At 43.1% G+C, this 17,548-nt stretch overlaps 1 non-coding gene across 1 annotated transcript; it reads left to right on the top strand.

Moving 5' to 3' along the window:
* The first annotated feature begins 15,541 nt into the window (after positions 1-15,541).
* On the top strand, positions 15,542-15,650 carry LOC136506365 (small nucleolar RNA R71). Its single transcript, XR_010771574.1, has one exon. It is a non-coding gene; the product is annotated as a small nucleolar RNA R71 (small nucleolar RNA).
* Positions 15,651-17,548: the final 1,898 nt, after the last annotated feature.

Below are 17,548 nucleotides of genomic sequence, written 5' to 3'. Positions count from 1 at the left end.
CTATAGGCTTTTTAATTTAAGCATGGTGCTTAGGTTGATTAACCTACCTTGATCAAATTAGACATGGTGTCTAGTTTGATAATTGAACAAAAATTGTTAAGTATAGATATTGGTTTATTATATGGACTAACCCTTGCAGAAATTTATCAACTTCATGAGGGTAAGTCTTTGAGATGACAACAGAGATGAACATTTGTTTGGTGAACCTTGATTAAACAATGGTTTAAAAAATAATAAGAATAAATAATAATAAAAACAATAATATTTATTCCACTCCACATATGTGTAGTAAGAATGTTTAGTTTCTCCTTTGTTGAAATGATGAATAGTTGCTATGTTTTATAATTTATCTGTGCCTAGTTTATAACTTAGTTTTTTCCAAGGTTTAAGCTTTTGGCTAAAAATGTCTCATCCTAAAACTTGAAACTCATGGGTTGCAAACGTATGATCCATTTCTAAGTAGTTACAAGTTATGATATGGTACAAATAGAATTTGCTATGATTTTGTTCTAAGAGAGACTTGACATCCGGAGTTTTCAATTTTGAAAATGCTAAAATGAAAAGTTCCTCAATGATTATATTTCCTACCAAGGCCATATGACATCATACAAATGAAAAACCGTAGTCATATGCTACTTGTTATTATATTAAGCTTTGTCAAATTGTTGTGACCCTTGTTAAGATTCTCGTCATGCACCCATAGTTTTTAAGGCAGTAAGGCAAGGTGCGGTGCTCCATCCCCTTCTAGATGCGTAGGCGAGTTGGGCGCGTGGCGAGGCGATGCCATACACATACTCTAACCTTCCATAGGATAGCACAAACATACACTTATACATGCCTTTCTGCTGCCAATTCTAGAGCCCTTGTAGAAGTGATCCTCCTGTTTCCAGTTGTCTTCTTCCATTTGCCATACAGCCCCTGTAACAACCCAAAAAAAATCTATACACCAAAAATACCAACTACAAAATTTTTCTTAAAACTCCCATGTGTTGATGAATGTCATGAATAGAAACCCAACCTAAGAGATGCATTAGGTCTAACCCCAACCTAAGTCAACACATAAGCATGGCATGCCATTTGTTAATCATGTTTATTTAAATACTGACAAATGAAACATAGCATACATTGTTAACTCACATGGTGATTTGGATTTTCATTTGTTTTATGTAATGCCTAACAACTCCCTTAAAGAAATAAACCATAAAGTAATTATTACTCAAACCAAAGAATAAATGTTTAAAGAGAAAACTAATTCTATTTTTGTATAACAAAACTACACCTATTTTTGTTATACAAAATAGCTAAATAAAATTTCTAATATATATATAAAAGAGAATGTTGTGGGCCTCATATCTACAAAACTCCAATGAATAAGGTACACTAATTTTTGAATTCAAATTCCAAATCAATTTGAATTTAAACAAAGGAGAAGAAAAATAAAACAGAAAAAGGGAAAAGAAAAGGAGAAGGCCCACAGCTGGCTCGGCCTGCTCAGCCCACTAGCGTGCAGCAGCAGGCCGGCCCAACTTGCGTGGCCATCCCAGCAAGCAGCCCAGTGCGCGCCCACGCCCGTGCGCCTCCCTGCCTCGCTTCACTGCCACTGCCCGCCGAGCCCCACCTGTCGGCTTTCCTATTCATCTTCTCTGCGCCCGTGCCTCAACCGCCCGCGCGACCGAAGGCCGACAGCGTTGGCAGGAGCGGGCCAGGGTGTCATGCCCGGGGCATGGCCTTGCTCCCCCTTGCGCTGGGCTCATGCAACCTCGTGCCACCGTCGGATGCATCGCATGCCTTTCCACCGCACGATGCCGAACGCCATTGGAGGCATGGAGCTCGGCTATAAAGCCACGCCCAAAGCCCTAGGGAATCCCTCAACCACCACCGCTGCTTGGTGGCCCAGCAGCTGCACCGCACCGAGAGTAGAAGGCTGAGAAGGAGTTCAGGAGAGGAGGATCGGAGCCACCCGCGTGCTGCCGAAGTCGTCGGAGCCGAAGACGACGCCGATGTCTTCATCACGGTCACGGGTCAGCACTGCACTGCTTCCGTCTACACGGCCATGACCCTCCACTACACCGCCATCCTATCGCCTTTGACACCAACGGTGAGCCCTCGCTGCTGAGACTCCTCCTAGCCCCTGGACGCCGTAGCAGAGCACGCGCACGCCGTGCTCCCGACGCCGCCGTCATGGCATGGCCACCGCTAGCGCACCCGGCCACCTCACTGGACTAGGACGCAGCCGTAGCACCACCAGGACGCCTAGAGGGTAGCCGCGCAGACTGAGACCCTGTTAGCTGACCATAGCACCCCGGCCACGAGCACCGGACCTCGGCCAAAGTTCTGCCATGCACCATCACCACGCACGGACTCCGCCATGTCTTTTGGTCACTATCGTCACTTGTCCCGGTCGCCCACTAGCAGTCTGGACGAGAATGGGGCACCAGGACCCTCGGAACAGCCCCTAGCTGCCCCGTCGGCGAGCACCGCCATGACCAAGCCACCGACCGCCGTGGCCAATGCCCTGGAAGGCCCCGGCCACCACCTAGACCCCACCATCGTGTTCGCCATGGCCTGGGGAAGCTTTTCCCCACCTTAATTGAACGCCAACGCCGCCGTAGGATCACGCCGGTGAGCACACCACCGGCGGGAGCATGCCGGGGATGGAAGCAGAGGGCTTCCCCACCGGCCGCACGCGCTTGCACTCGGTGCACATGGACCAGGCCAGAGGGAAGGAGGGTGGACTTGGTCTACCGAAGACCAGCCAACGGTCCATGGAGTCCACCGTGAGCCACACAGTGCGGGCCAAACGGTAGACGAAGCCCAGTGGGGGCCCATGGCTACGACATGGCAGCGCCATAGCTTGCCATGTGTCCGGGCTGGCCCGACCCAAATCTAGCCTAGTCCAGGCCCACCATAGCCCAGTCGAGGCCCAACCTGGTTGACCGTTGACCGATCAACGTTGACAGTTGACCTAGCCCCACATGTCAGTGTCACAGGGACTCTGGACCCACTCGTCAGTGAGTGACGTCATGCTGACATCATGACAACGTCACGTGGGACCCACCTGTCGGTAACAACACAGCCGAGGTGACATCATGCTGACGTCATGATGATGTCAGCTACTGATGTCAGCAGCCCTAGCCCCACATGTCAGTGACCCTAACCTGTTGACTGTTGACTCACCCATTGACTTAACGTTGACTCTGACCAGACCCACAGGTCAGTGACCCAAGAGACCCTAGCCCCACCTGTCAGAACGATGAACCCCACTTGTCAGCTCAGAGCCGAGCCGGTGATGTTATGCTGACATCACACTGATGTCAGCATGCCATGTGGACCAGTCACAGCATGACACATGTCAGCCCAGGATTAATTCAGCCTTTTTCCATTTCCAGAGATGATTTTAAACTTCGGAAATTCATAACTAATTCATACGACCTCAGAAAAATACAAAACCAGGACCAAAATTCATCTAAAATCGAGCTTTACGCAATGAACCCATGTTTGAGTGCATTTGGCTCTTTTGAATTTTCATTGCTTCTTTGTGCTATTTTATAGACGTCGCTAACACGACTATAATATGATCGTTGTAGACTCGGAGGAGAACTAGACAGACGAGGATCGTGAGTACGGTGAGGAGAACGGAGACGACTACACTGAAGGTGCCACATCCCACCCAATCTCGTAGCACCTATTACGCATGGCTAATACAGAACTGCTATTGCTTTACTTACTGTTATAATCATACAATGATAGGACTTGCATGGTAGTATGCTTACTTGATGGCCTTTACCTTGACGCAACCTTACCCCCGCATACCCAGTTATTAGGCTAGACACACGCTTACTGCTATATTTCATTACTTACACTTCTACTATGCCTATACTACATTAATGCATGGTGGAAACTGGTGTTATCTGGACTATGGGGAGAGTGTTGTGTGTGTGTGACTTGGGTGTGTGGAGGGTGAGGGTTGTGTCAACCAAGTTGGAATACACGACGAGCTTGGGGCAAGTCTTGCCATGGAGTGCTACCTGGGCACCCCTAGAATGGATACCTATGGTGGGTAAATGGGATATGAGGTGGTCCTGGGTGTGAACCTGGGATGGGAGGAGCCCAGGATGGAGGTGCTGTGGTGGCACGGTAAATGGAAACCCTGATGAAGACATTCTATCTTGGTCATCCCTAAGGACTTACTAGTACTCAGATTCACCGGGAAGCCTTACGTACCACTCACCCTATATGGTGCGGGACGGCCGGACTACTTGGTAGGATATTGCCACTACTGCTAGGTTGATAGCGGACAGTGTAAGGAGGTATGGGGCATGGAGGATTTCCCCACACCCTTCTGAGACTTCATGGAGACCTTGTGGATCCGGCTCATGACTCACAGTTTTAGCCACCCTAGACTAGACTTGGGTGTACCAGGGCTGAATGGTAGAGTGGCATTATCCTAGGCTAGCAAGCGGCCGAAATCAGCCGAGTTGACGACGGTCAGCGAAGAAGGCAGATCTTGTGGTTATGTAAAACCTCTACAGAGTGTATGGTTGATCGATCGATACATGTGCCGACTTGTCGGCTATGGACCTTTCCTGGGTTTTGCTTAAACTAGATAGAGAGATGAGTCCTTCTCTTCTTCCCCCGTGAGAGAGTGTTGGACGTAGCTAGGGGCTATGGGCCTTGAGACAGTGTCGAGAGGGAGTTGGCCTGTCGACTGAGAGATGGTATGGTGATGGTGTGGATGGTGGTATATCGATCCCAGGATCGAAACCTGGCTCTGAAAAGGGAATGGGGTGGAATGTGTGTGGGAATGGTGTTAAAACTTGACCAACTATTATTATATACTTGAAATGCTAAAACATAGGAAACCCCAGCCTTATAGGTTCCTTTTGATTATATTCAACTTGCATCCAATTTCCACAAAGCAATGCTCATAGGGTGGGAGTGGCCAGTACAAATCATACTAATAAATTTTGGCACACAGGTTCTGCTGAGGAGTATAGCTCCGAGGAGTTTGACGGTTGAGGGGTTCGTTCCTACGCTCGAGTTTGGCAATCTTATCTTCAAGCTGTTCTGAATGAATGTTATTTTTGATTCCGCCAATGCGGCGATGTAATAAATTATGTAATTCCGCACTATTTGTACTCTGATATTATATTGTATGGATGTGATATTCGACTGGAATTTGGGTAATATGATCTTCAACGGTCTTATTACACTTCGACTCTGTGGTTTTCCCTTCACGGAAATCAGGTCACTTCAGCCCCTAACAAGTTTCAACATGTGTGACTCATTAATATAATTATGTAACAGAAATACTTTGTAATAAGATTAAATATGGATAGTGAAATACCTTTTGATGATTTGAACTCTCTTTTCTTCTCCCAAACAGCAAGCTGCATATACAATAAGAAATTTAACAACAGCAAGGAAATTTAGCAACAAAAGACACAACCAAATATCAATATATCATCATTACATCAGCCCATAAACTTAGATAAGAGTCTTAGTGGCATAGTTAGCCACATTACAAACATTCTAGAAATATAGATAAGAGTCTTAGTGGCATAGTTAGCCACATTACAGACAGTTCACAAATATAACTACGTAAGATAGTCTTAGTGGCATAATTAGTAGTCCACAGCCACAATTACATAACATAGCCCAACCACCAAAAGTTAGAGTCTCATGGCATGCTAAGTATTGCACAAGTACAGCACAAAAGTAATTTTAGCGCAGATTTGAAATCTATTAGCAGCCAACTATCAACAGTCAATATCTGTCATCAAACCCATCAAGGATGTTTGGAGCCTCCATGTTTTCGCCACCACCATTGGAGCCATTGGGATCCTGCTCACAATCACTCACATCAGCATCGTCATGTGGATCTTCCTCTTCCTCTTCTTCACTGGCCAAACCTAAGTCTACTTCAAGTTCAGCCAACCTTGACTGTCCATTTCTTGCACGCTTGCTGCTAGCATTCCTTGGAAGATTGTGGCCTCGCAGCGAGCTTGATGCACCAATAGCTTCATCCACATGTTCCCATGTAAGGCCATTACCATTGTCACCATTATCAAACCCACGGGCACCTTGAGGATGAACATAGGAGGAGTGATTATCCCAATCAATCTTCTCAATGACCAAAGGATCAAAAATTTTCCCTTTTTCTCATGCCTTAACGAAAACCTGGTCTTCATCTTCCGATTGTAGGAAACAAACACAATGTCATTCAATCGCTTATGCAGCAACCTATTTCTTTTCTTTGTATGCATCTACAAAAGAAGAATGGGAAAACAACAAATAAAGGTGTCATTAATTGGCTAGCTGAGCACAAATTAATTGGAAGAAAACAGTTACTAGTGAAGTTGGCAATACTCACAAACTCAAATGTACTGCAGTTTCTCTCACAACCAGAGGATGAAGCACAAAGACTAGCAATGCGTCTAGCAAACCTTTGAAGCTCAATAGCACAACCACCATATGAACGCCACCAATCAACTATATTGCCAAATACAAATATATATTAGCATTTTGAGATGAAATATACTTGCTAGGATTAAATTGCACATACTAAAACATGCTGCAATTACAAGAAAAATAGCACGTACGAGGGTTCAAATTCTATAGGTTTTGCTTGGCCATTTTGTTTGAGAATGCATCTCCTCTAAGGCCTTCATAGTCTAAGGATTGAGCATCAATCTTGCTTCTAATTTCTTCATCCTCCACCATTCTTCCAAGCACATCAAGAAAACAGCCTCTTAAGTACCCAATAGTTGCATCATCATTAGCTTGTATGAGAGAATGCAGTATTCCTGGGTTCAAATATAGTGCAGCCCCATACAAAGGATGGTCCATTTGTATCACCCAATGCTTCTCAATGATCTTAATGATATTCTTGAGCAAGATTTTCTTGTTTTCAGTAACAAAGCTGAGCTTGATCTTCTCTTTTGCATGATTCATTAGTGTTGCAACCTCTAGCATTGCAGGCCTCTCATCGCCATCAACCACCCTAAGAACAATAAGAAGAGGTGTTGAAGCTCTAAGGCAATCTTCAACTGAATTCCAAAATTCCACAGAGAGGACAGTGTTGTGCACTTCTTGACCGGCTGCAGTTTTTGCCAATTTGTTCCCCAACCATTCTTCACTAACAAATAAAGCCTTCAAAGCATCTCTATGCTTGTGCAAACTTTTTAAAGTGAGGAAAGAGGTGGCAAATCGAGTGGCTGTAGGTCTCACAAGATCAACCTTTGTCTTTTCTCTCATCAAACTAAGAATTATCCCATGCCTATAGATGAAAGTTGTGATACGTTTGGCTCTTGCAATGGGCTTCTTAAATTCCTTCAAGTTCCCTATCTCTTCCAGCATAAGATCCAAGTAGCGTGCAGCACATGGGCTCCAATACAGCGTAGGAATCCTTTCCATTAGAATTCTACCAGCTGCCTTGTAATTACCCCATTATCAGTGATAACTTGAACCACCTTGTCTTTCCCAATCTGCTCAATCTTTGCCTTTGTAAATCAGCAAGCATAAATGTATCATGTACCTCACTTGATGCATCAACAGACTCCAAGAAATAAGTCCCTGCAGGGCTGTTCACAAGGAAGTTGATCAAATGGCGGCCTCTCTTATCAGTCTAGTCGTCTGACATAAGTGTGTAGCCATACATCTTCTAGGCCAGCTCATGTTCCTCCCTCATAAAACTGGTCAATTTCATAGCATCCTTAAGCAATGGTTCACCTAACATATAGGGAGTAGGTGGCTTGTAACCTAAACCAAATTGTGTAGTTGCCTCAACTGCAATCTCAAACTGTCTTGCTGCTGCTGCATTAAATGGCACACAACACTCATAGAACCACAAGGCCCACTATTGATCCACATATTGCTTCTCCTCTTTGGTCCTTATCTTGGCTAGAATTGTTGGGTGAGAACATCCTTTACGCCTTTCATCAACAAGTTCTTTAGGTGTTTTCCGAAGCATCTCAACAATTGACTTGTTAACCTTTGGCTTTGCCTTTGTATTGCTTGCTGTAGTAGCCTTGAATAAATAATTTGCACGCCTTTGTTTAGCTGCAGTCCTTGAACTTGGCTGCACCTTGGAAGCTTGGGATTCTGCAGGTGCAGTGTCTTCAACTTGAACAGATTTAGCTCTAGCTGTTGGGGCTGCTACTGCATCCATCACCACCACATCTGTTGGTTCCTCGGGTGGCTCATCACCCTCTTCATTGAACAATGGCCTCCTCCTCTTATTGGATTCTAAGTAATCTCTCATCTCCTTCCTAATGGAGTGGTCATCTTAGGACAAATTTTTGCATCTCCATATCCACCTACCAGATGCTGCTTCAACCTTTTTATCCCTCCAGAAACCTTAGTGTCACAAAGAGTAAATGTCACCTTATCTGGCTTCTCAAGGTTTGCCCAATATCCATACTTCTAGCCTAGATCATTTGAGTTGGCCTTTCTTGCTTTGTCTACCTTAGGATCACAGTTCTCATTGTTGACAGAAGGTGGACTTGCCATTCTTTCCTGTTGATTTGTGCTGCATAGAAAGAACCAAGAGAGTAATTAAAAACTGAGGAGATTGAGTACTCGATGCAGTCTGTAGTAATCTAATCTAAGCAGTGAAATAGTGATAGTAATCTAGCATTAGAAAATTAGCAAGTTGGCAATGGCAAGTGTCAAACAAAATACTAGTAGACAACCAGTACATGTACATGTAATAGACAAGGCAATTAGGCATTTTTATATTGGTGTTCACCATCAAAGCCTTAGGGGCACATATAACAATGAGTCAATGACACAGACAATAAATTAATCTCTCTTATGCAGTAAAGTTTAGACTTCAGATAGACAAGCAATCAAGCATATATTAATTATTCATAGCAATTAGGCAACCACACCAAATAGAAAGGAACACACCTATGAGCTATCCATTCCAACTATCAAACTATACATAGAATAAATAGGAGAAAGGAGCACAACAGAGAGAGCAGAAAGGAGCACATTAGAGAGAGCAAAGTACAGCAGAGGGGTACAGGAAGGAGCAAAGCATGAAAACAAGGGGGGAGAGTATAGGAAGAAGGGGGAGGAAGAGCAAAGCCACAGCGAGCAGTAGAGGAAAGAGGAGGGGAGGATATACCTACCAGTCACGTAGAGCAGAGCAGAGTCACGGGGCCAAAATCGATCGCGGAAGCGGACGGCACCAGAGTCGGTCATGCCTCACAGCGGATGGAGCGGGATTTGGTCATGGACAGGGCTAGAGTCACAGACGGAATAGACTATTGGAGTCTCGCGGTCGAATGGAGCAGTCGCTATGTGAAGCAGAGTCTCGTGGACAGGTGGCCTCGCGCGGGCAGTCGCCTGCGCCGCCGCCGCCGACGGCGGATTTGAGGTGGGCCGCAGCCCTCTCCTCTCTTCCTCTCTCCTTCCTTTCCCTCTCCCTCTCTCACTCTCTCAGACGTGATGGGGATTCAAAGCCTTTGGCGGGAGGTGTAGGCGTGGCGCCGCTGCTTTTCCCGTGTGAGGGCATCGCGCCGCTCTTTTCCAGCGCCTTTTTGTCCTATGGCGTCCGCCTCAGCGAGAAGGACAACTAGGCAATGACTTCAACCGTGAGGCAATGCCATAAGCTAGGAGGATGCGGTGACAGCGACGCTAGGTTTGAAAACCCACTTAGATGACTAGCCATCACCTAGGCGACGCCTTAAAAACTATACATGCACCCATGATCAAGATTCGCGTACACCTACAAAAAAATCCTGACCCTTACACTAAGAGTTACACAAAACATATTTTTCCGTCCACCAAATAAAAATACTCCATTCACATGACATGATTTTGTCTCCCTAAAAGTATTCATGTGCCAAAAGAGAATATGGGCTATGATAAAAAAAGATATACATGCTAAGAAGCATGAGAAAAAAATGCATGCCAAAGAGCATGAGAACAAAAATACATGCTAAAAAGCATGAGAAAAGAAAAGAAACAGAAAAATAAAGATAGCCCATATTTTCAAAACTAATGCGAAAAGAAGAGAGAGTCATGTCCAAAGGAGTACAAAAATAAATATATATGAAGATTTTTAAACAAATTCAACACACTTGCACATTCTTGATAAAAGTGTATGACTTGCATCTCCTTGGATCCGGTTTTTGACTTAGCAAAATTATGTGATGCAAGTATGTCTCTCTTTCATACCTACCCAAAACTCTACAAAAAGCCTATTAGGAGTAGGATGAAAAAGAAAGGCAAACTTCTAAAGCCTTTGGTAAGGATCATACACAAATGAGCGATCAAGTGAATCATTTGAGGAACTTACTTTTTATTTGCAAAACTGTTAAAACCTCTAGAAAGAAAGTTGATCAAAGAATAGATGACTAGTGGTTCTATAAAAGCATTCTATCTTGTAGCCACCCAAGACTTCGAAAAGCAACAAGCCCCATAGGGATCAAGTTAAAAGGGTGGATAAAATGCCAACTCATTTAAATCAAGGAAGAATACTTTGTTATAGACATGGTACCTTTGAGTTGTACTTGGCAATGCAACAACTCCTAATCAACAACCAATGACTTAGCTTTTTGCTCAGGACAAGCAAAGGTTATGCTTGGGGTATCTTGTTGGCAGTCCTTAATGACCAAATTTGACCGCCAAATAAGATACAAAATAAGGAGAACTAGCATAACTTACACACATATGTTTCATTATTGACACATTTCCACATGTATTGGAGAATAAGTGTTTTTGTAGAACATATATCCAGAATACGTGGAAAATGTGATCAAAGTGTGCAACCAGAGAAGGCGTAACGCAGATCCTGAGCAAGCAAACAAGGAAGAGCCCACCTATAGGAAGTTATGGGTGCGGCCGCACCCCTGCCCACGCCAACTGCCTCCTCCTTCCACATGGCATCTCCTGGTGGCTCCTCTATGATGATTGCATGTGGACATGCATGGAAATCCCCTCCAAAACCAACCATGCCATGGCTATAAATAGATGGGGAGGGCTCTCACACCACTCACACCCCTCACTCAAGAAGCCTCTCTCCTCCCACTTGTATTCTTTTTACTATTTTTAGTAGTATTAGGAGCTAGGCAATAATTACTTCAAGAGCTTGGACTTCTTGGAGAATGTTGGCATGAGAAATACATTAGGTTCCAATATGACCTTGCTCTTATTTTATCAAAGTACTTATGATATAGAACTAGAGCAAAGTTCTTATGTTATTAGTTTAGTATATAGAACATTATGCTTATTCATTCATACAACATATATGATTAGACTAAGACCTAAGTTGAGGTGGCGGTTCGTCGTGCCTTCAGATTCTCCCAAGTCCTATGCTTGTCGATCCGTAGGGTCGAAGTCCTAGGGGGATTTGGGTAGTTCCTTTGTATACGGGTGTGGTGCTCGAGTACATGGGAACCGGTGGATACATTTCGTGCTCCACGGTTGAGGGGTAGGTGGTAGGTGGTGATAGCCCTATTTGTCCTTTGTAATCCCCCACGTTCGGGTATGGTGTAGGAGTCTAAATTGCCTCATGAGGTTGCTGACAGATCAGTACTCGGAGGTCTCCCCTCCCATCTTATGCTTAGGGTTTAGTTGTAACCATGTATTTGTATGACCATCTGCTTATCTTACCATATTCTACTTAGGATAAGCCTGCTCTAGTTTAGGTATATTCTTTTATTCTTTATTCTTTATTCTTTCTTTTATCTTTATCCTTGAGATTGGCTTGAGTGTGTGTCACACTATCCAATATTTATCCTGGCTTACCCCTATTATGAACTTTGGTCTATTATACAGTCATGTTATCTTGTCCATGTCCCTATTAGAGACTTTTACACCATGCCTTCTTTAGGAAAATATAAATGAATGATACCTGAATACTTCCAGGTGAAATGCTACAACGATATATCCGTGCGCTTATAGAATATTTTCGTATGCGTTCAGAAATATCATCAAGGCATTTTTGGTGCCATTGCTAGGAAACACAAATCCTAATGGTGATGCTAAGAAATGCCAATAGCTGGTTCTTCAGGTGTTGGATCAGCGGCAAAGAACTACGGGTGCGATGTACGAGTCAGCCTTGCAGAGGCACTCCTGCATGGTGCTGCTTCTATCTTCTACAAATTCATGGTTAAAGATTGCACAGCATATAAACCAACATTCCGGTTAGGTAATGGAACCTCGTTTGTATAGCCATCATATGTCATTACAATACTTCCATCATCTCTCCTTTTAAGCATATGAGCTTGTCGAAACTATTCAAAATCAATATACAGTCGAGGCTTAGTGATAATTGAAAGTCAGGAAGTATGCAAGAGACTCATGTTGGTGGCGATCTGAGTGACCAAAGAGGTATAGTCAACGTCACCGACAAGAGTGAAAACTTCTAACCATTGACACATCATGAATTGTACAGGGAAACTTTCTTTCTTTTTACCATGGCATACATCAATTTTAATTCATCTATTCTCATGGTACGTATGTCTGACCTAGGAAACATTGTCATCCCTAGCCACTTATGCATGAAACGCAAAGTTGGGTTGTGAATATCATTGGTTCGGGGATGAAAGAAATCAGTTTTCCTAGAAATTTCTCTCCAAAATTTTACTCTATCAAAGTCTTGGATAACGGAGTATACGTCGATGGCACATTGTGCATCAAAACCTAGGAGAAGATTTAAATCTTTCTAGGAGGGTGAATACTCTTTTTCAAAAAATCTATAACTCACCCCCATGTCTATGATTGTTAGGGTGCACAAAAATTCCATAGTCAAAGCTTTAGAGCGTGACTCCGAAACATCCCAAAAATTCTGCCATCCTACGACTTGAAATATTAAATCAAATTCAGCATCCATACCTGTGTTTTAAAGTAGTTGAGGATTGTACATGCTTGTGAGTGAAAATGTTTGTGGCCTCAGTTGCTGGTACTTCTCCTTCTCTTGGCGGGATCACCAGCGGATGTCCTTCTCATCCATTAGGGTGTTAATCTGTGCTTGAGTAGGGGCCGCAGCGGCTCCTGCGGATGGTTCATCTACTCACATGTAAGAGCCGACTCGGGACAACATACTCCTGGTGGGGCAAGAAGACGATGTCCGAGAGAATTTACTTCTGAGCTTGTTCATCATCCTGCAAAATATCGACAATAACAAACAAAACCTGTGGAGCGGATTAGGGTAAAAAGAGTTAGCGATCAGCCGTCTAGAGGTTAGTCGTTCTTGAGGTAAGAAGTATTTTTTGAATTGGCAGAATTTTAGCAGGGTCTCTATCTTATATTTTTGGATTTTCTAATTTTTGTGGAACTACTATATTTGGATTTTCTAAACCATAGAGGAGGAATTCGAACTCGGGGGCTTAGCAGAAAGTTTTGAGCTGAGCTTGAGGAGAGCTGAACCTCGGAGCTTGGAATTTATAGATGGGAGGAGCAGCAGGCAGGGCGGCCTGGTGGTGGGGCCAGCCATCCCCACCCTAGGCCCAAATGGCCTCATCCACCACTAGCTGGTGCTTTGCTTCGAAGTTAAGCAAAATCTTGCTGCTTTTGATGTAGATGAGCTCGAATTGTTCGGTGATAGTGTATGGCGGTGGTTGAGTGGGTCCCAAGTGCCTCCTATGGGTCCTTATATTTGTATTTCCTCTATATACAAATGTATATATATGCTATGCAGAAATGTATTTTATGATGCAATGAAACATGACTATATGTATGCATATTATTTTTATGCCACCATAGTGAATATTCTTACAGGTTTTTACGCACTGTAAAATTATTTACATGGGCCTTGAGATTTATAATGATGTGATAAAATTTTTATTTTATTTTCCAAATGCAATGTAAATGCAGAAAAAGTAAGTATGCTAAAGTAAAAATAATTCATACAATGTGAAGAAGTAAATATGGATAACTACCGATTTTACCTCCTGATGAGGGTTCAGAATTTTGAGTCCGCCGAACTAGACTTCTTCGGTCTTGTTCATTCCTTGGGTGCATCAATTGGTCCTGATGATAGAGACCTTGATGGTGGTACTTCCTTCTTGCGCCACACCAATTTAGAGCATTGCTCAGGTCTTTGCTTGAAGGCGAATTGCTCCTCTTTCCTATTGATATGGAATCAGATTTCTCTAGCTCCAACATCAATTTGTGCATTTGTGGTGCTCAAGAAGGGCCTCCCAAAGAATGAAGGGCATGTCTTCCTGCATATCAAGCACCACAAAGTCGATTGGCATGAAGAAGTTTCTTATTTTTACCAGAATATTCTCGGTGATTCCTGCTGGGTAGCGAACCGATTGGTCGGCTAGTTGCAGGCACATCGATGTTGGCAAAAGTGTTGAATAGTTGAGTTTATCGAAGACAGCTTTGGGCATGACACTAACGCTTGCACCAAGATCACATAGTGCATGTTCAAAGTTCTAGTTTTCGATCGAGCAGTCGATAGTGGGGCATCTTGGATCCTTCTTCTTTACAGGTGATGTGTTTAGGATGGCCGCACTACATTCCTCTGTTACTTCTTTATAGTTGATAGTGGAGCAGTCTCTTGTTGTTCAGAATGTCTCGGAGATACTTTGCATAGGTAGGTAACTGTATGGCATCTATCAGATGAGTATTGATATATAACTTTTGAATTACCTCCACAAACTTACCAAACTGCTCGTCTACTTTGGCTTTTTTATTTCTACATGGAAATGATAGGAAGTTTGTGTCATGGAAGTCATGTTGGATCTTCTGTTCTAGTGGCTCCACTTCTTCAACTTCATCGTTTTTCTTCTCTTCCTGTGCTGCCGATGTCTTACCTGCCCTTGTTGGATAAGGAGGATCACGAGTAGACTTGCCACCTCTTGTGGTGATGGCATTAACCTTTTTAGGGTTAGTGGCAAAAGGCAGAGCAGCGGCCAGCTGAGCTATTTGTAATTCTATCTTTTTATTATAGCTAAGTTGGTCCTTTATAACAGAAGAAAAACTATCCATTTTGGTATTTTATATTTTCTAAAACCTTATCATTAGAAGCAAGCTTTTAGGAAATGTTTTCATTAATCTTGCCTTGTTCTAAGATCAAATTTCTCAAGGATTATTGATTGGGATTGAAAGAATTATATTAGTTATCTAGGTACTTACCTTGGTAATTTGATCGTTGTTGTTGACCCCTTTGTTTTGTTGCTGTGAACCAAAATTGTTGATGATGAAGTTCACATCCTATTGTGTTTCTAGGCAGTTATTTCCTGAGTGCCTAATGGTTCCACAGATGTCACAGGTTTGCGAATCATAGATGTCTTGGATGGCCTATCGATCCTTCTTATAATTGGCTCGCTGTTCGAGCCAATTTAGCAATACGTCCATCTTTGTAGATAGTGCACACACCTCTTCATTGGCTTCGTCACTCTTCTTGCAATGTTGGATATTGCCTTGAGACTAGCCTTGGTTGGAGGCTATCTTTTCCATGAGAGCTTCAGCTTTTCCAAGGGTGAGTGACATAAATGCTCCTCCAGCTGTAGCATCGAGTTGTTCATGAGTCTTCTTAGTTAATCCATGGTAGAAGCCTTGCATGAGCAACCAATCCTCCATCCCATGATGAGGACAATATGAAATGTATTCTTGAAAGCGTTCCCATGCTTTTAGAATGGTTTCAACTTTTCTGTTGCTAGAAGTTGGAGATTTTTCCTCGTAAGGCATTGGTTTTGCCTATAGGGAAAAACTTGGCTAGAAAGGCCTTTGAACACTTTTCCCATATGTCTATGTCTTCTTTGTTAGCATAGAACCACTGCTTCGCCTTTCCTAGAAGTAAGAATGGAAATAGGCAGAGTAGTATGATATCTTAAGCAACGTCCTTGATGGTGACTGTGCTACTAATCTCTAGGAAATTCTAGAGATGAGCACTAGCATCTTCATGTGCCTTTACGCTGAATGGGCTAGCTTGCACCATGATGATGAGGATTGGCTTGAGTTCAAATTCAAGGTTCTTGGGCATGAGCATTGGTCTAGTACAAATATTCTCAGTGCTTGGAGCAGAGAACTCATGTAGTGTCTTGTCAGCCATAGCTTCAGAAACTAGTGTCGAGCAGCCTCTTGATTGGTTTGATTCTGATTAAGAAGCTTGGCCTGATGAGCCTTGTGTCATTCTTTGGAGTGTAAGCTTTTGAGTGGATCAAAACCAGCCCTGCAATACCCTGCATAAGATATAAATAAATAGAAACAAGGGTAAGCCTGCCAGAGTAGTGATGCATAGTTATGATATCATCATTAAGTATTATTTTGATCAATTCTCTTTTAGCCTGTGCCCTCCCCGGCAACGGCGCTAGAAATGTTTGTTGGTACTTCCTAGCATCACTACTAGTAATGACACTAAGAAGTACCCTTGGTATTTAATTGTGACTTAGAAAGAATATTTATATATGAAGAATTCTGCAAGCGCACAGATATAACATTGTAGCACTTCATCCGTGAGGATTCCAGGTATCATTATTTATATTTTACCACAGGGAGGAGCGGTGGCTAGAGATATTGATAAACATGATACTTATGATGAGATCATTAGCTAAACACTTACTCTAAGTAGGGGTAACCCAATAGATATATAAATAATAAGTGTATGGCAATGATAATAATCTAGAGGTAGAAACAGATACTCATAAATGTAGTATACCTAGACTAAGTAATAAAACAAGAGAAAGATTCCGAAGTCATTCCTATTTACCAAGTCTTTTGTATACCAAAGCATATATACTTTCATCTATAGCATAATTAACTCTTCAACTACATATAAGGGACATTACTAAGGAAGATCAAGAACAAAGCCTAACTTCTATTGCAACAGTGTCCTACTTGGACTACAAACGAGAGGTTGACTACAAAGGACTCAACGAGACTGTCACTCTCACGATCTACCACACGATCTGGAATGTAGGGTGCATCTGCAGGTAAACAACGTATAAGCACACGCTTAGACAATGTCGACCACTTAACCCACTCGAGTATTGAGCTAAGTGCTTTGCGAACCTATTCATAAACTTAGTATTAACTATGACTATATCAAGCATACTACCAAAGCAAACTAAAAACATGATAGATAGAAACATAATATATATTAAGAACAAAGTCATGAAATATAGAGGATACAATGGCTATACCAGCCTCTAGATGACGAATCCTGAATCCTGAGCAGTAGCCTAACTCTACTTGAATCTTACTAGCTAGACTATACTAAAGCTTTGAGGAATTGGAGATCTATTCTATTCTCTCTGGTTGATCTTCTTGAATAATTGTGTTAGCTCTTGATTGAAGATGAAGATGCCTGGAGGAGGAGGTATGGAGGCTATTTTATAGGGGGGAACCAGGAGTCCTGTGGGCCCATGAATCCATGGCAACGACAAATCTGAGCCCTTGAATCAAACCGACCTTGAGCAACGCGTAGATTGAATCTTTAAGGCGGTGGAGAACCGACATAACCAGGAGGGGCTGACACGTGGGGCCCATAGGCCGATTGGCCTGCAGGTGGGGCGGGCTGGCCCCACCCTACCACGTTTTGGGTCGGGTGGCGGTGTGTTGTCTTCTAGATGCTTCCAGAGTCTTC

This window comes from Miscanthus floridulus, chromosome 14, assembly GCF_019320115.1.
Source record: "Miscanthus floridulus cultivar M001 chromosome 14, ASM1932011v1, whole genome shotgun sequence".
In the NCBI taxonomy this organism is placed as follows: Eukaryota; Viridiplantae; Streptophyta; class Magnoliopsida; order Poales; family Poaceae; genus Miscanthus; species Miscanthus floridulus.
Note: the sequence above shows the minus strand (reverse complement) of the source record. Positions and strands in the feature narration are given on the sequence as shown.